Below are 15,114 nucleotides of genomic sequence, written 5' to 3'. Positions count from 1 at the left end.
TTTTAATAAAACAAGCTGCATGGTTTTGGAGCAGTCTAAGATGATTTTTTTAAATAAAAGAATTTCTTTTTCATTAAATGCATGTCAGTAAAAGCAATGTGCATGTTCTCAAGTTCAAATATTTTCATAAAATATGTTATTCTGCTCTTTACAGAAAATCCCGAACAACTGTGACACTTCACTTTCAGTTTCATGCTGTAAAATTTTTCATTGTTTTTCTTTTCAGTGGGATAAATGAAGAGGGAGGGGGAAGTTGTAAAGGATATTTCTACTCTCACCCCCACCCTTAGCTTTGCAAAAAAAAAAGAAAAAAAAGAAAAGAAAGAAAAAAAGAACAAAGCATAAGCTTGTGATATTTGGACTTTTAAATCTCTAAATCTAAGTAGCTAAAAAGCAAAAACAAATTAAACTGCAAAAAGAACTAGTAAAACAATTTTTATTACAATTGCTAATACATGCAGATTCTTATTAAATTTAGGTTTTGGAATCACACGGAAACACAAAGTACTGACCATTTTTCCCCTTAAATTAAGGTTTTATGCAGGAATGCAGAGAGCTACAAAACATCCTCCCCCTCCTCCCCAAAGACCCCAAACATCCATTTGCAGTGCTTCATGTTCAGGGATTTCTAAGGGTCTTGTTCTAATGGAAATCAATTCACTAAATATTTCCCGGTGCTTTTCGCACTTAAAGAGTAGAGTAAGACTGCTCCTGCATGTAAGTAAAATTATTCATGGACATTTAAAACTGTTCTTTAATTTAAAAAAATTACTTAAACTGGCTCAACTGACTCAACTCAGTGCTAGGAGGGAGGGGGCACAAAAAAAACCCAAAAAAACTTGCTACACAATGCTAAAGTACTACCCCAAAAAGAATTCCCTTCCAAACCTTTTACCAGCACAATAATGAAATAAATCACAGAAGCAAACCCCCAGTTTCCGACTGGTGACGTGTTGCGCAAGAGTGCGAGCCCTAATTCAACATACAGACGGCTCCCATGCTGAACTGCCTCTAGATTTAATGAAGTGAATAGGAAGGAAGTCGGGGAAAAAAAGTGTACAAATAAGAAATTAACACTTTCCTTCCCTATGCAAACGGTGAGCTACAACTACAGCGAAGTTTGGTGAGGCGCTTCTTTCCTTAAAGGCACACTGCACCCTTTTGGCTCCGGATGTCACTAAAAACACACACACGCGCGCACACACACACACACACACACACAAAACACACCCTTCTGGTGATGAAAAAAAGAAAAATCCCCAGCCAAGTTAAAACAGTGAAGCATATTTCAGTCTGCATTTTTCCTGAATGAGGCTGGGAATTACTCCTTTCTCCACTGGATGGCAACCTTTTTTCCCCTCCCTTCTTTCTTTTTCTTCCTTTCCATTTTTTTTTTTTTTTTTAAAGAATACATTTTCCTGACACAGGACGGGCAAGAATGAGATACAGACTGACTCCTTCCTCAGTTCTTAAAAAAACGGCGTGTGGGTCCTGATAAAATGCAGGAGAGGTCATGCAGAAATAGCTCTTGTAGAGGAACCACTGTGCAGCTTGCAGAGCACATGGCAGACCTGGGATCCAGCCACACGTGGGTCCAGCCGTGCCTCTATCATCCTAACACACACTAGTCTCTTAGTGAAAGACGGACAGTCCAGAGAGTCGGCATTATCCTTGTTCTTCTTGCCCGCGGTGTAATGAGGTGCTATGATACATGACTTCACAATACACACCGCAGAATGGATCCAAGACTATGAATGGATAACCGAGGACAAGCAAACAAAAGCCACAAGCCAATTCAGGCGTGTGGTTTCACTGGGGTTGCCTCTTCCTCCTCAGCATCTCCCAAGTCCACCACGCAGCTGTGGCACAGCCCGTACAGTGGAACAGACCATCTAAGGGAAAACTGAAAGGAGCAATTCGAAAGACATCTAGACAATGCATGGAAAATTTCTTCAATGTGAAATGGGGAATTTACTATTGTGATACTTAATTCTGATATTTAAATATCATTATTTCTGCCCACTGGCATATTCTCTAGGGTGGTCCTCCCCCCTCAGGAGCTCTAGGATTCCAGAAGAGCTTAGGATGCTGCTGAGGGGTGGAGGTGGGGTTATAGAGTTGAGGGCAAAGCATTAAGAATTGGGTCATGTCAATATTATCACTTACTGAGGGCCACTCACACATCACTAAATTTGATCCCATTATTTGGGGAGCTTAAACTTCCCTCAAGCTCCTATGGGAGCCTGGAAGCCCATAGTACAGGTAATGATCCCTCAAAACAACCAGAGCGGCAGCAACAACGGCAAAAAAGTAGAATTTTAAAATTTAAGATTTCATGTATGAGAAACTTTCTTATAATAAGAATATTTAACAACAGCAAAAAAATTGAACATGGAATTCTTGCTCAAAATGACACATCATTTTAGGCACTGGTTTAATAAAGACTGCAGTACTTTTGAATACAGAATCTCAGACTTGCAGTTTGCCCAAGTATGAATTTGGATTATTACCATCTCCCAAAGCAACTGTTAGAAAAGGATGCATCAAATCAAATTCCCTAAGGCAAAATAAGCTGGACGCAAAAGGACAAATATTGTCTGATGACTCTTACGTAAGAAAGAAGAACAGTGATTATTACCATGGGTCAGCTGGAGTGGGGGCTAGTGTTATTATTGATTAATGAGCATAGAATTTCAGTTTGGAATGATGAAAAAGTTCTGGAGTGGAAAGTGGTGATGGTTGTACAACAATGTGTTGAAATGTACACTTAGAATGATTAAGATAGTGAATTTTATGTGTATTTTACCACCACAATAAAAAAAAGTCCTTGGAAAAAAAGAAATTTTCTAAATATTGGGGGGGGGGGGGAACCCAACAACTGCATGTTCACACATGTTCCTAACCACCTCAACACACAGCACAGGATGCTAGTGAAATCTTGCTAGCTTTTCTTCCAAACTCGAACCTTACAGTATTTCAACAGGTAGCATTTTCAGTCTTGCCCCTGGCCAATGACTAGAAGTCTTTCAAAATCCTTGTTCATTCAAATGTTATTGAGACAGCCACAATGTAAGACAATACCTGTATATAGAGCACACCTATTCACAGACTTTTATTTTTATAATTTTGTTAACAACTTGAATAACAAATATTCAAGAAAAGAGACAAGTCGATCTGAAGGCTAAAGACTTTTTTAGTATATATTTTTTTCATGGTGGTACGATTACAACTGATGGCATATTGATTCAATAGACTCTCACTTCCTCACTCATTTGCCAGGCAACTTGGATGCCAACTGCACTTCCTGCTCTCCCTGAGTGGGAGACGGAAATGTACATCGCAGGCCATAAAGGGGAAGGGAATGGAACCTCAGTTTAACTGAACTTCTGGTACAGCGAACTTTTCAGTTTCTTCTTCAACAACTTTAGATCACTTTTTTCCTATGGCAAACAGAAGCTACAGAAGGAAATACGAAAGGGGAGCCACAGCTGAACGAACTGGGATAAAGCAAATTAGTATACCATATTAGGTAAAAGGAACTTGGGGTTGGGAAGAAGAAAAAACAGTATAGGAAGAAAATTACTTCAGCCATTAAGATCAACTAAGAACCCATAGGGTACCTTTTGGGCCAGTATTAAGTATAAACTATATTCAGAGAATGACTTTTAGATTTAGCAGACAGTGGCTACCCAAAACACCCATCCCTGGAGACCCTACCACATTACAAACACAATGTAGTGAAACTTTTGTTTGTACAGGTTAAGGCAAATGCTATGCTGCAGCTCCCTTGGGTGAAATCAAAGAACCCGAGAGAATCTGTGAGCCTGAAAGAGGCTTAGAGAAACAACGGAGCATTAAAAGAAATGCAGTTCTGCCTCCTTATCCTGAGACCATTTACCCAGGTCCTATCAACTCCTAACATAGCCAGAACTCTACCCCCTGGACTCTTGAGCAGGGCTTCTCCAACAAGTCTGGGCCACCTGGGTACTTCAGGGTTCTCAAGACATTAGAGACATGAAGACATGCCAAAGCCAAAAAAGGAAACACACTGTGGTAATATTTCAATACATGCAAAGAATAATTTAATGCTATCGAAATAGACAATAGAATGATTACGAGTATAACTTCATTTGGAGATAACATCAAATGGTGAACTGGAGGTCCCTGAGCCAAAAAAGATGGTTCTCTTCTGAGCTTCCCTGCAATAGGCTGTCCACAAGGAACTGGGCCCTGGTCCAGGTTTACACAGTACTACAAGACAATTTCTCTGGTCTAAAAGCCACTGCAGTTAAAAGCATCAAATTCAAACAAGAGGGTGCTTGAGAGTAGGGCGCTACTTGCTGTTTGAGGCATATGCAAAGAAGGCCATCAAAAGCCAAATGATGAGGGAGGAGAATAAAATAGCCCCAGAAATAAAGGCTATCTTAGTTCGAGGCCATCTGATAGAGGAAAGAAATGGCCTCAGTTTCGATAAATCTCAAAATACATGGCATCATGAATATTCTTGCCATCAATACCAACACCAGCAGCAGCTCACGCACATTGTTCACTGTGTTGCCAGGCACTCCATGTTTTCCACACCTTTGTTCATTTAACACTCATTAACAACCCCATGGGATGGAACTATAATTCTCACTTTACCAATGAGGAAACGGAGGCACAGAGAGATGAAGCATCGTACTCCAAATCATACAAGTCACAGAGCCAGCTGGAGTTTGAACTCTGAAAGTTTGGCCGCCTAAACTGCACCCTTAACAAGGACGTTAATCTACTTTGAAGCACATACAATGACCGATCAGGGAAAGCCTAAATTACGCTTGCTAGGCTCAGGGTAACAATGCAAGTAAAAAGATAACATGGTACATCTTAGAAGGAATTCCAGCAAAGATACACACACTCAAACACATGTGCAGCCCTTGCTTTGCTGGGAAGTGTGGGACCCTATAAGTTGAAACCATACAAAGCCTTTTTAATAATCAGTAGGAACATTATGATCATTCCATGACCTTTACAAATTTATGCCAAAACATTAAAAACTCATTGTCAGTTATACATATACAGGGAAATAAAAAACATGATAAAATGACTATTTAGTACACTAATTTAAAACTAATTAGAAACACTGAGCATTAAATAACATGACATGAAATAAACATTTTTTATGCCTCAGCAAATTGTCAAGGATCAGCTTCCCAAATTTTATCCTTTGCCTTTGCCTTTGTTTTGTTGTTGTTGTTTGGTTGTTTTGTTGTTTTTTTTTTTTTGCTGGTATCACTTTCTCTGGAAGATCTTCATCCGTTCCTTCACAACCATTTCCTCCATTACATCAGTAAGTTTGCCTGCACTAAAGCCCCTCTGGCTGAACCTCTCAAGACTCTCCTTGATTGGCCACTTTGCCATCCTGCATCTTTACTCAGGTAAGCTCTTGAGAGGGCTGTCTTCTAAAACAGATGTCTCACCAGCAGTAAATATTTGATGAGCATCATAACCATCTGCCTTGACTAATCCTTGGAACCTGGGGGCTAATTTCGCGCAGCACCCTTTGCCCCACTGGCCTGCCTCATAGTCACCAATTCTTGTCCACTTCTCAAACTATGACACCAGCCTTTCCCTGCAGCGAAGGGTCTTCTCCAGGCTCCTTTTAACTACCAGCTTCTTTCAGTGCAGCAACTAAGTACTTCAGCACTGTGGCCTGAACATTACACAAATAGATTGGTATTATTATTTTTTATTATTATAGTCTTCAATCCAAAATAGATGCTCAAATTCAACCATAAGTGGCTTTATGCTTTTTAGTGCAGTTTAAATTAAAATACATTGATGCGACTTTAGCTTGTTTTATAGTCAACAGGCTTTTTCAATATGGTTTGTATTGTAGTTAAGTGTAGGACTCGTCCTATTTTCACTTTGATGTTGTCATTTTCAAATCTTCTAATCACATCCAATTTTGCTTCCTCTGTTGTTACTCTTTGTTTGTTTGAGGCACTTTCTTCACCTTTAGTGGCTGAAACCCCCTCTCTTGACTTCCTATTTTTGTAGATTGCTGTGAGGGTCTACCACTGGGAGATAAGGAGACATCACAATGACATGTTTCTCTGTCTGTGTATGGACAAAATAACATGCTCAGTGATGTGACTGATAACAGATCATAATGTGTGTCTGTCATTTACATAGTGATTTGTGGACTGAAAAGCCAGCGGCCAAGTTTGTACCCTATGCAATGACTCACAGTTAGGATATCATGGTGTTACGGGCTGAATTGTGTCCCGTCAAAGTTCACATGATGAGGCTCAAACTCCCAGTACCTTAGAATGTGACCATTTGGAGATAGGGATTTTAAAGTAATTAAGCTAAAATGGGGTAATTAGGGTGGGCCCTAATCCAACCTGATTGATGTCCTCAGAAGGGGAGATTAGGACACAGACACACACAGAATGAAGACCTCGTGATGACTCAGGGAGAAGACGGCCATCTACAAGCCAAGGAGAGAAGCCTCAGAAGAAGCCAACCTTCCCCACACCTTGATCTCAGACTTCCATCTCCCAGAAATGTGAGAAAACAAATGTGGCCCCCCCGACCCGTGGCATTCTATTAAGGCAGCCATTGCAAACTAATACATAGGAGAACTGAAATTCGTTATTGGGGCACTGATGTTTGTTAACTGTATTGCAACAGTAGAAATCTGTACATATTGGAATGGTGCCAACTGAGGCCTGCCTGTGCTTATATAAAACACCCCTCTAAGTGATGGTGGCCTTTATCCTTCCTGCCATTCTAGAATCTAAGGGAAACTGCCCTGCCCATAATACTTGCTGCGGAGCAGCCATGTTCCTCTATCAGGCAACTCCTCCCTGTCCTGGTCTCACCTGGCTGGGCTAGGAATGGTCCCTGCCCTCAGGGCAGCCTATCTCTGTGCTTGCAGGGGCGGGGGGGGGGGGGGGCGGGAGCCTGGCAGGAGGGCCTCTGTATAAACAGAAGCGAGAGTGATTGGCTGAGTTAGCTCACTTAGGAATTTGAACTATAAGTGTGAAAGAATATTCCAGTTGGTGTGGGAGTTGAAGCTGAATGAAAGACATGAGGTAGCACCTAGACTAGGGATGTTATGAGTAGAAACCATGAGTAAATAGAGGACAACTGGAGATACGCAGAATATACTAGGAGAAGGAGGAGGGTGACTAGTCCTAGGGAGGATTTAATTCCACATACACAGACAGACCTGTATTTGGTTCAGCTATATATAAATGCATGCATATGTACACATATACATACATGTACACATATTATTAGAGTGTCAGTAGAGGAATATCTGGCTCTAGTTAAAGTTGAGAAGCCAACTTGGAAATGTACAGTAATTTCAAATCTGGATTTGCTCAATTTACGGTGCTTCTAAGTATACATCATACTCTTTGTCAAGTATGATTGTCCTGCTTTATACAATGTCAAGCCAATAAAGCAGAACACCCAAAACAAAACTTTGAGCCCTATATGGTTAGCTAAAAGCTATACATATATTGCAAACACAATCTGCTAGGCAATAAACTTTAAATCGAAATCTCTATTTTTTAAAAAAGATTTTATTTATTTATTTTTAGAGAGGAGAAGGAAAAGAGAAAGAGAGGGAGAGAAATATCAATGTGTGGTTGCCCCCTGTGCGCCCCCTACTGAGTACCTGGCCTGCAACCCAGGCATGTGCCCTAGACTCGGAATTGAACTGGCAACCCTTTGGTTTGCAGGCCAGCACTCAATCCACAGAGCCACACTAGCCAGGGCTGAAATCTCTAATTTTAAAGCACAAAGAAAGAAGAACAGAGGCAGAAATGACCAAGTTTTACTAATAAATACACTTAGCACTATGCTGGCCTTGCATGGCTTCCATAGTTTCTTGGTATTCTAAGGCAGGACTAGCAGTTTCGCTGGAAATCCCTGGCTGAAATCAACACAGGCAGAGTGGGGTGTCAGAGGAGGAGACCCCAGGAGATGGGTCGACTGAAACATGGCCAGTGATTTGTACAGGAGAGACAAACATAGGAACCGGCTCTAACTGGTATTAGCATTCCCACATAGGAGACATCCCCAAACACGCATTCCACAAACAGAGCATGTAGAGAAAAACCTAAGACAATGCACACCAGACAGTCACTGAATCTGAAGGCAGTTAAAAGGCTTCTTCAATCAACCTCCACTTAAGAATCTGTCCACAGCCCTGGCTGGTGTGGCTCAGTGGACTGCGTGCCGGCCTGCAAACCAAAGAGTCAGCTGGTTTGAATCCCAGTCTAGGGCACATGCCTGGATTGCAGGCCAGGTCCCTAGCAGGGGACACTGCACAAGAGACAACCACACATTGATGTTCCTCTTCCTCTCTCTCCTCTCTAAGTCTCTAAAAATAAATAAAATCTTAAAAAAATAAAATAAAAAAGAATCTGCCCACACCATGGACCCTCTGCTCACTCCACTGGACTAACACACCAACAGTCAGCTGCGCTCTCCAACATCTTGATGCCAATTACACTTGTTATTGGAACTACATAGTTCAATTAGGTATTACATAAAGTCAAATGTAATTGTGAAAAGGAGAAGTGTTCTTATTTCTATAAGCAGTGAGTACAATGAAAGACTCCATAAAAAGTGGGTTGCTTAAAAAAAAAAAAACTACTTAAATTTGCCAAAGGTAATGAGAATCTCTTATAAGGGAATTATAATCTCTTGTAATCTGGGGAGAGTCTGCACACCGTGTGCTGGTTAGCACCAGGATTCTCTCTCAGGTGCTGGGTGTGTTAACTAGATGGGGAAAGTCCTTCCACAGTGTATGCGTATATCCAGTCTCTACATGTACACTTCAGAGGTCTTATAACTTCATCAATTACACCTCAGAGAAACTGAAATGAAAAGAAAAAAGTTCTCACTCTAAAAACACTAAAACTAGAAGACCTAAATGATACATAATGGGTGTCACTTACGCAAGAAAGACTGAGGTATTCTAGTCAGTAGATTCAGAGAGGCAACTTATATCAAGAAATGTGGCAAACAGGTAAGCATTATGGTGTTCATTAAAATTTTCATCTCTATATAATTACCTTCATGGATATTGTCATTGACTAACCTTCTACTAGTTCTCACTCTTTTGGTTAAGAAGGTTTCTGTTCTTTCTTTTTGGAATGGTGTGGGGGACACGAAGAACGTCCTATTTCCTTGTTTGTTCCTTTTTTTTTTTTTTTTGGTCATGCAGTCCTTTTCTCCCCTGCAATAAGGCTACACAGCTTGACTCTGAATTTTTTCTCAGTAGTTATGAGTTACATCCCGTTGGTTAGATCTCAAGTACTTCTTTTATCAGGTTACTGGTCTACTCAAGTTCCTTAACTATGCTCAGTATATGAGCCCCAAGTCTTACTGCCTGGACCCCAGAGATCTCCATGATCTGACCTCACCCAATCTGATCGCCCACACTGCCCGACGTGCGAGCACTCCCCGAGTAGCAGGAACACGAATCGGGCACTCACCACAGCACGCCGCATTTGCCGCATTTCCCGCTTCATGGCTTCTCTCAGTCTCACCTGCAGTGCCTTTCCCAGTCCTTGGACCTGTGCAGCCTGTAGCGTGAGCTTTGAGGATCAACTCCCACTGCCTCCCTCAGAGCCTTGCTCAGCTGCAACAGGTCCTTTAGGTTTTTTTTTCTTTTTTTCCTTATCTCACTAGACCACGCCTTATTTTTCCTGATAGGCTTCCAGTACCTAGCACAATACTGGGGGAAGAGAAGGTAGTATAAATAGAGTTGAGGGGAGAAAGCTTTTAAAAATTAAAAAAAAAAATGGAATACAAATTCAGCCTTTAGACAGGGTACTCTGGGAAAACTGTTCTTAGGTACACACCTGTAGTACTATAGGCATGTATAGGATATAGTAATATATAGGTAATAAATTCAAATGTACTTCTTCTAGGTATTCCTATGTTAATTTTCAAGTACAAAATTAGAAACTCTAGCATCAAACTCTGTATCTTCCCCATATCACCTTCTAGTGATCACCCCAGTTCTCCCCTTCCCTTTACTGTGAACCTCTAGAGTCACCTAGACTGATGTGTCTGCTTCCTGACCGCACAGTAAAATACCTTAGCCCCCAGGACAGGAACCTTTTTCAAGGTTGCCCAAAGCTTCTGAATTCCCATATTAGTCTTATCTAAAAGCTCTTTTATTTCCTTTCTCCTCCACTGCTCCTTACTTAATATCTCCTTCCTGTACTGCGATGGTCTTGAGTTTCCTTATCTTTTCTCCCTACATTCCTCACGTTTTTCTTTGGCTCTGTTTTTCCATTCTTATAGGTTGTAAATGTGCAGTCAAATAAATGTGGCCAGATGACTCTTCGGAGCCCACAGCAGACATCACTAATAATTGTGATGTCCTGATGAGCAACAGGTGAGGTGTCTCGTGAGGACCCTGGCAGGGCTTTCTGCTGGAGAACTGCTCTCCTGCAGCAGTGATTTTCAGCCTTTTTCATCTCATGGCACACATACATTAATTGCTAAAATTTGCAGCACCCCAAAACATATATATTTTGTTGATCTTACAAAAAAAGGTATAATTTTTATTCATTCACACTAGATGGCTCTTGTTGTGTTGGCTGTTGTCATTTTTTACATTTGACAACCTAATGGGGAAAAGGTCAATGCCCCTGACTAAACAGACAGGTATTGCATGTTTTAAAATGCTTGCAGCATACCAGTTGAAAATCACTGTCCTAGATATGTCTCATACCCCAAGGATAGTAAAGGCTGCTAGCACCCTCCACTCCTAGAGAGGAGGCTCTTTTGTAGCCTTTCTTCTGCTGAGCAGCCCCCAGCGATTAATAGCAGGCACCTACCTATGAGGAGTCCAAGCCGCCATTCTGGATGCAAAACATCCCGGGGAAATCCAATTGCCCCAGCTTCCAATGTGACCTCAGTGTATATGTATCTTCAAACATTTTCTCCCTAGCCTTGACTTCTCTTTGGAGTTACCAATCGGAATTTCCAATATCCTACCAAATATCCCACATCAAATTAATCACTATTTTTCCAATAGAACATATATTTCTCTTCTGAATCTATCTTTCCTAATGACAGTATCATTTCCTACCGCGCTCCCAGAGCCCCAATTATCTAGGCTAGAAACAGTTAAAACCATCATTTTCCCTTATTGGAGTCCTGTTGTCAGTCGCCATGTAGTTTACCCCTAAAGTACATAAACATCTTAAACGATGTTTCTTTTCCCTTCTTTCTCCTTGCCTTCAGAAAGGCCTCCTCTCTCACAGGCTCAAATATAATAACCCCCCACCCCCACTTAAGGGTTTTCCTCACCTTTTTCTAAAGCCCCTTTAATGCATCCTTTATAATATAGATGTTTATATCCTTTCTGCCTAAAAAGAGGGACACATCATTGTCCCATTCCAAACACATTCAGGCTCCACATTCTTTCGAAAAGATAGAATGAAGCCCATTTTCTTTGGTCACACACAGCCTCCAGGGTAGGGCCCCACCCAGTTTTCCTTCTTCCCTCCTTTCCCTGTATACACCGCAGGCTCTCAGCACACAGGTCCCCTGTGAGTCAGGTACTTCCACACTTCCGTGCCTCTGAGGTGCTCTAGGCTTGGAATTCTGCTCCTCCTCATCCCCCTTTCCTATTCAAATAATGCTCATCTTCCACAAAATCTTACCGAATCCCTCTTTTTCACAATATTACAGGCGCTTTTATTCAGTGTTTATTTAATTCTGCTTTGTATGAGTTTTGTTTTGTCCTAAAATACGTCTGAATCTCCTATGAGTCTGAAAGTTTAAAAAAAAAAAAAAAAAAGTCATTTTAATCAAAATAGCCTCAAAGCCATTTAGACTGATGCCTTGCTCACCAGTGGGACCGAAAAATTTTGTTGAAATAAAACAAAGTCTTACTGCTTACTCCTCTGCTTCCCCCAAATGACAGGGCTTACCAAGGAAGCGCATTCTAAGGCCCAGCTTACCTGATTTCTGTTCAAGGGACGGCTGCATAGGAACACAGTGAATTCCAGAAAGTCAGATAAGTGAGGCAAAAGGAAGAGTTTGGTTTTTCATTTGTGCTGCTCCAGCCTACCTCTTTAAATTGTCTTTATTTTAACCCGTACCTATACAGACATACCTCGTTTTATTGCTCTTTGCTTTATTGTGCTTCACAGGTGTTGCTTTTTTTTTTAAACAAATTACATACACAGCCCACCATCAGCAAAAAAAATTATGTCTTGCTTTATTGCAATACTAACTTTAGTATAGTGGTTTGGAACTGAACTCACACTATCTTCGAGGTATTCCTGCAGTCTTCTCTTTTGCTCTAGCTTTGAGATTAAATGACTTAAATAAAATATTCAACCCTAGCGGCAAAAAAGGACCCTCTAAGGTGGAGGAGCTATGATGATCAACACTCTTACTTAGCTCCAAGGCAAAAAGTGTCTGCAATTCACTGAACAAGGGAAGCAGGAAGACAGGGAGGGGTCTGGGCCTCCCTAGAAAGGAGGCAAGCAAGAAGGGGGAGACACTGACCTGAGCCCCCCCAGAGTCCTGCGGCCCAGCAGAGGGGATTCCACAGAGGATCTCCTGCAAAGAGCGGCGGCTAGCAGCCTTCAAGAGGATGTCTTATATCCCATCTAGTAGGCCATTGTGAAGACCTCTAGCAGCAAGCCCTCCCAGGGTCAGGGAGAGATGCACCTACTGCTGATCTGACCTCAGCCCTGAGCTCCTGCACCTTTTTAAGAAGCCGCTGGAATTCACAAGCCAGGAGGAGGTCAGCTCAGTGGGCAAAGGAGCTGTAAACTAGGATGTCATTTATTTGTCTTTCACCAAACCCCCACTGTCCTGCAGACTTGCACGGATGTGCATTTTCAAAATATAAAAGGCAGTAAACTCAACATTCGACATTTCATTAAACAAATATACCCTGCCATGAGCTAATACTAAATCCAACACCATGTTCCATGCCTAGGAGGACTAGCTCCTCATGTGTAACATAGAGAAATACATATTCCAAGTCTTTAAGGGGATTAAATGTGACACATGTTTACAGCACCCAGCCCAGCACTGTGTGGTGGGGAGGAGGGGTCAGTAGAGGAACTGAGAGAAAGGGTCTGATTTGTCTCAAAAGTCCTGAAAATTATATGGGAATAGACTTGAATTATGAATTCAGTCTTGGCTCCTAAAACTAATAATGTTGTAAGTCAATTTTTTAAAAAATGAATTCAGTCCTGGGGAGGGGAATAGCATGATGTGAGCCAACTTTATGGCAGTAAAAAAGCACCAACTACGTAATGCAAGAGAGGTGAAAAGCCACCTTTAAAACAGAAGGGAAACAGCTTGTGAAACTTGAAGTGGAGACAGAAAAGCCCCGTTTACGAGATGAAGCACAAATCGCTAATCCGGTGTGGGAAGGCATGCCCCCACATATCCCTTAATGGCCCTTAAAAACAGGCCAGTCCTTTGGCGCCCAGTAAAACAGGGCGTTCTTAAGTCGAATGGAAGGACCTGAAAATACTAACAACAGGCTGGGGCTTGATGGGCCTCATGAGTTGGGATTTAGTGAAACTGCTACAAAAGAGCTGAGCCTCATCACAAGTTAAAAATAATTCTGAATGTAATGGCACCAAAATAACCCCTGTCAGTGGTGATTTTACTTGGCTCCTTATGCAACCTGGATACATGAAGGTCAATGAGATTACAGGTGATTCTATTTTCTTTCCCCCACTCTGATTCCATACTTCTTATTATGCTTCTATGATGGGGAAAATGCCACCAAATAAACTTTATTTTAAACTTTACATAAAAAAAGAAAAAGAAAAAACAAACTGAAGCTTCCAGTGCTTCACATAATGATTATAAAAATGCGGGAAGACAAAACTCGTAAAACAGTCCATCATCAGATTTGCGTAAACAAGATAAAATGGTGGCAAATAAAACCCCTAAACTGGATTTATTAATTCCCCTGCAGAACAAATGTTCAAGTCTGGGGTTTCCCTGGAATGCGGACAGTGCAGTCTGCTGGACTCCACAACATCCTTACCCATGCCTTCCAATAATATCTAATGCTGTTAGTGTAGTGATTTTTTTAAATTAAAGTGAATGCAAACAGATTCAGTGTTGATCATTTAAGGGGAGACTTAATATGTTTCAATAAGCAAGGTGGATCCATTTAGCTGCTACTCTCTTAGGCAGTATACAAGGGACAAAAAATGATGGGGTGGGTAGTTTCTTTTTGATGACAAAGTACAGGAAAATTCTTGGTCTCAGTCTGTGTAGAACTGCTGAAGCCCCAAGCTGAGGAGTCCCCTGTAATGGGGGTGCTCCTGTCACAGGCTCCGCCCCACGAGTCCTGCCTGTCCGTAACGTCCTGTGGGCACAGAGGACACATCTCAACTCTAAATGCTACAAACAACCAGTTAGTCCTGACAGCTACATACTGGATCGTGTACCAAGTCTACCAATGTGCGAGGGAGGCCCTTGTCAAGCCTGCATTTTCAAGAGAAAGCCAGGAGAAAATCTCTCACCCGCGCCCCTCAGCTGTAGAGTTGGAGTCTCCGAGTTGGAGTCAGACTACAGAAAAACAACATATTCTTTCTAGAGCTGCCAAAGACAAAATCAAAGACAGACAGGGCAGGTAGATGGGGCCATGCTCTCGCCCTCAGCCCCATCCCTCACTTCATGACTCCAACATATGAACAAGGACACTGTGGCCCGGGGAGGTGACATGACTTATCCAAGGCGTCAACACAGAGATCTGCACGAGAGCCCTGACGTCCTGACGTGGAAGAGGAGAACAGAGCTACTAGAAACCCCAATGAAGCTGAAGTTCTGCAGATATCATTGTAAATAATCTCAGGAAAATATTCTACAAGATCCAGGGGGAAAATATTTTAAAAACCAGTATCATGCATTAGGAATATGCTTTCTACAATAGACTGCAGGCACAGTGAACTTAAGTATTATATTTCAGTAGGACTGGCAGAACAGGAATCAAGCTTTCCCTGGAGCAAAGCTTCAGGGTCCGTCCCATCTGCAATTTTTCATGATTCTGACAACTCAACATTCTTTAGAAAATAAGAAAGGAAGCCATCAGAAAGGTATACAGCA

The 15,114-nt window shown here is 41.6% G+C and overlaps 1 protein-coding gene across 7 annotated transcripts in view; it reads right to left on the bottom strand.

The window, feature by feature from the left end:
• Positions 1-15,114, bottom strand: part of SMARCA2 (SWI/SNF related, matrix associated, actin dependent regulator of chromatin, subfamily a, member 2) — a 160,178-nt gene that overhangs the window by 32,148 nt on the left and 112,916 nt on the right. The window contains exon 1 of one of the 7 annotated variants that reach the window (XM_054583068.1): positions 889-1,012. The exons of the other annotated variants lie outside the window; for them this stretch is intronic. The gene's annotated coding sequence lies outside the window, so the exon portion shown is untranslated. Of the gene's footprint in view, positions 1-888; positions 1,013-15,114 lie in introns of those variants that run through there. 7 annotated transcript variants of the gene reach the window in all.

Source organism: Pteronotus mesoamericanus, unplaced genomic scaffold, assembly GCF_021234165.1.
Source record: "Pteronotus mesoamericanus isolate MK-2021 breed Mesoamerican mustached bat unplaced genomic scaffold, CSHL_Meso_final contig_73, whole genome shotgun sequence".
NCBI classification, from domain to species: Eukaryota; Metazoa; Chordata; class Mammalia; order Chiroptera; family Mormoopidae; genus Pteronotus; species Pteronotus mesoamericanus.
Note: the sequence above shows the minus strand (reverse complement) of the source record. Positions and strands in the feature narration are given on the sequence as shown.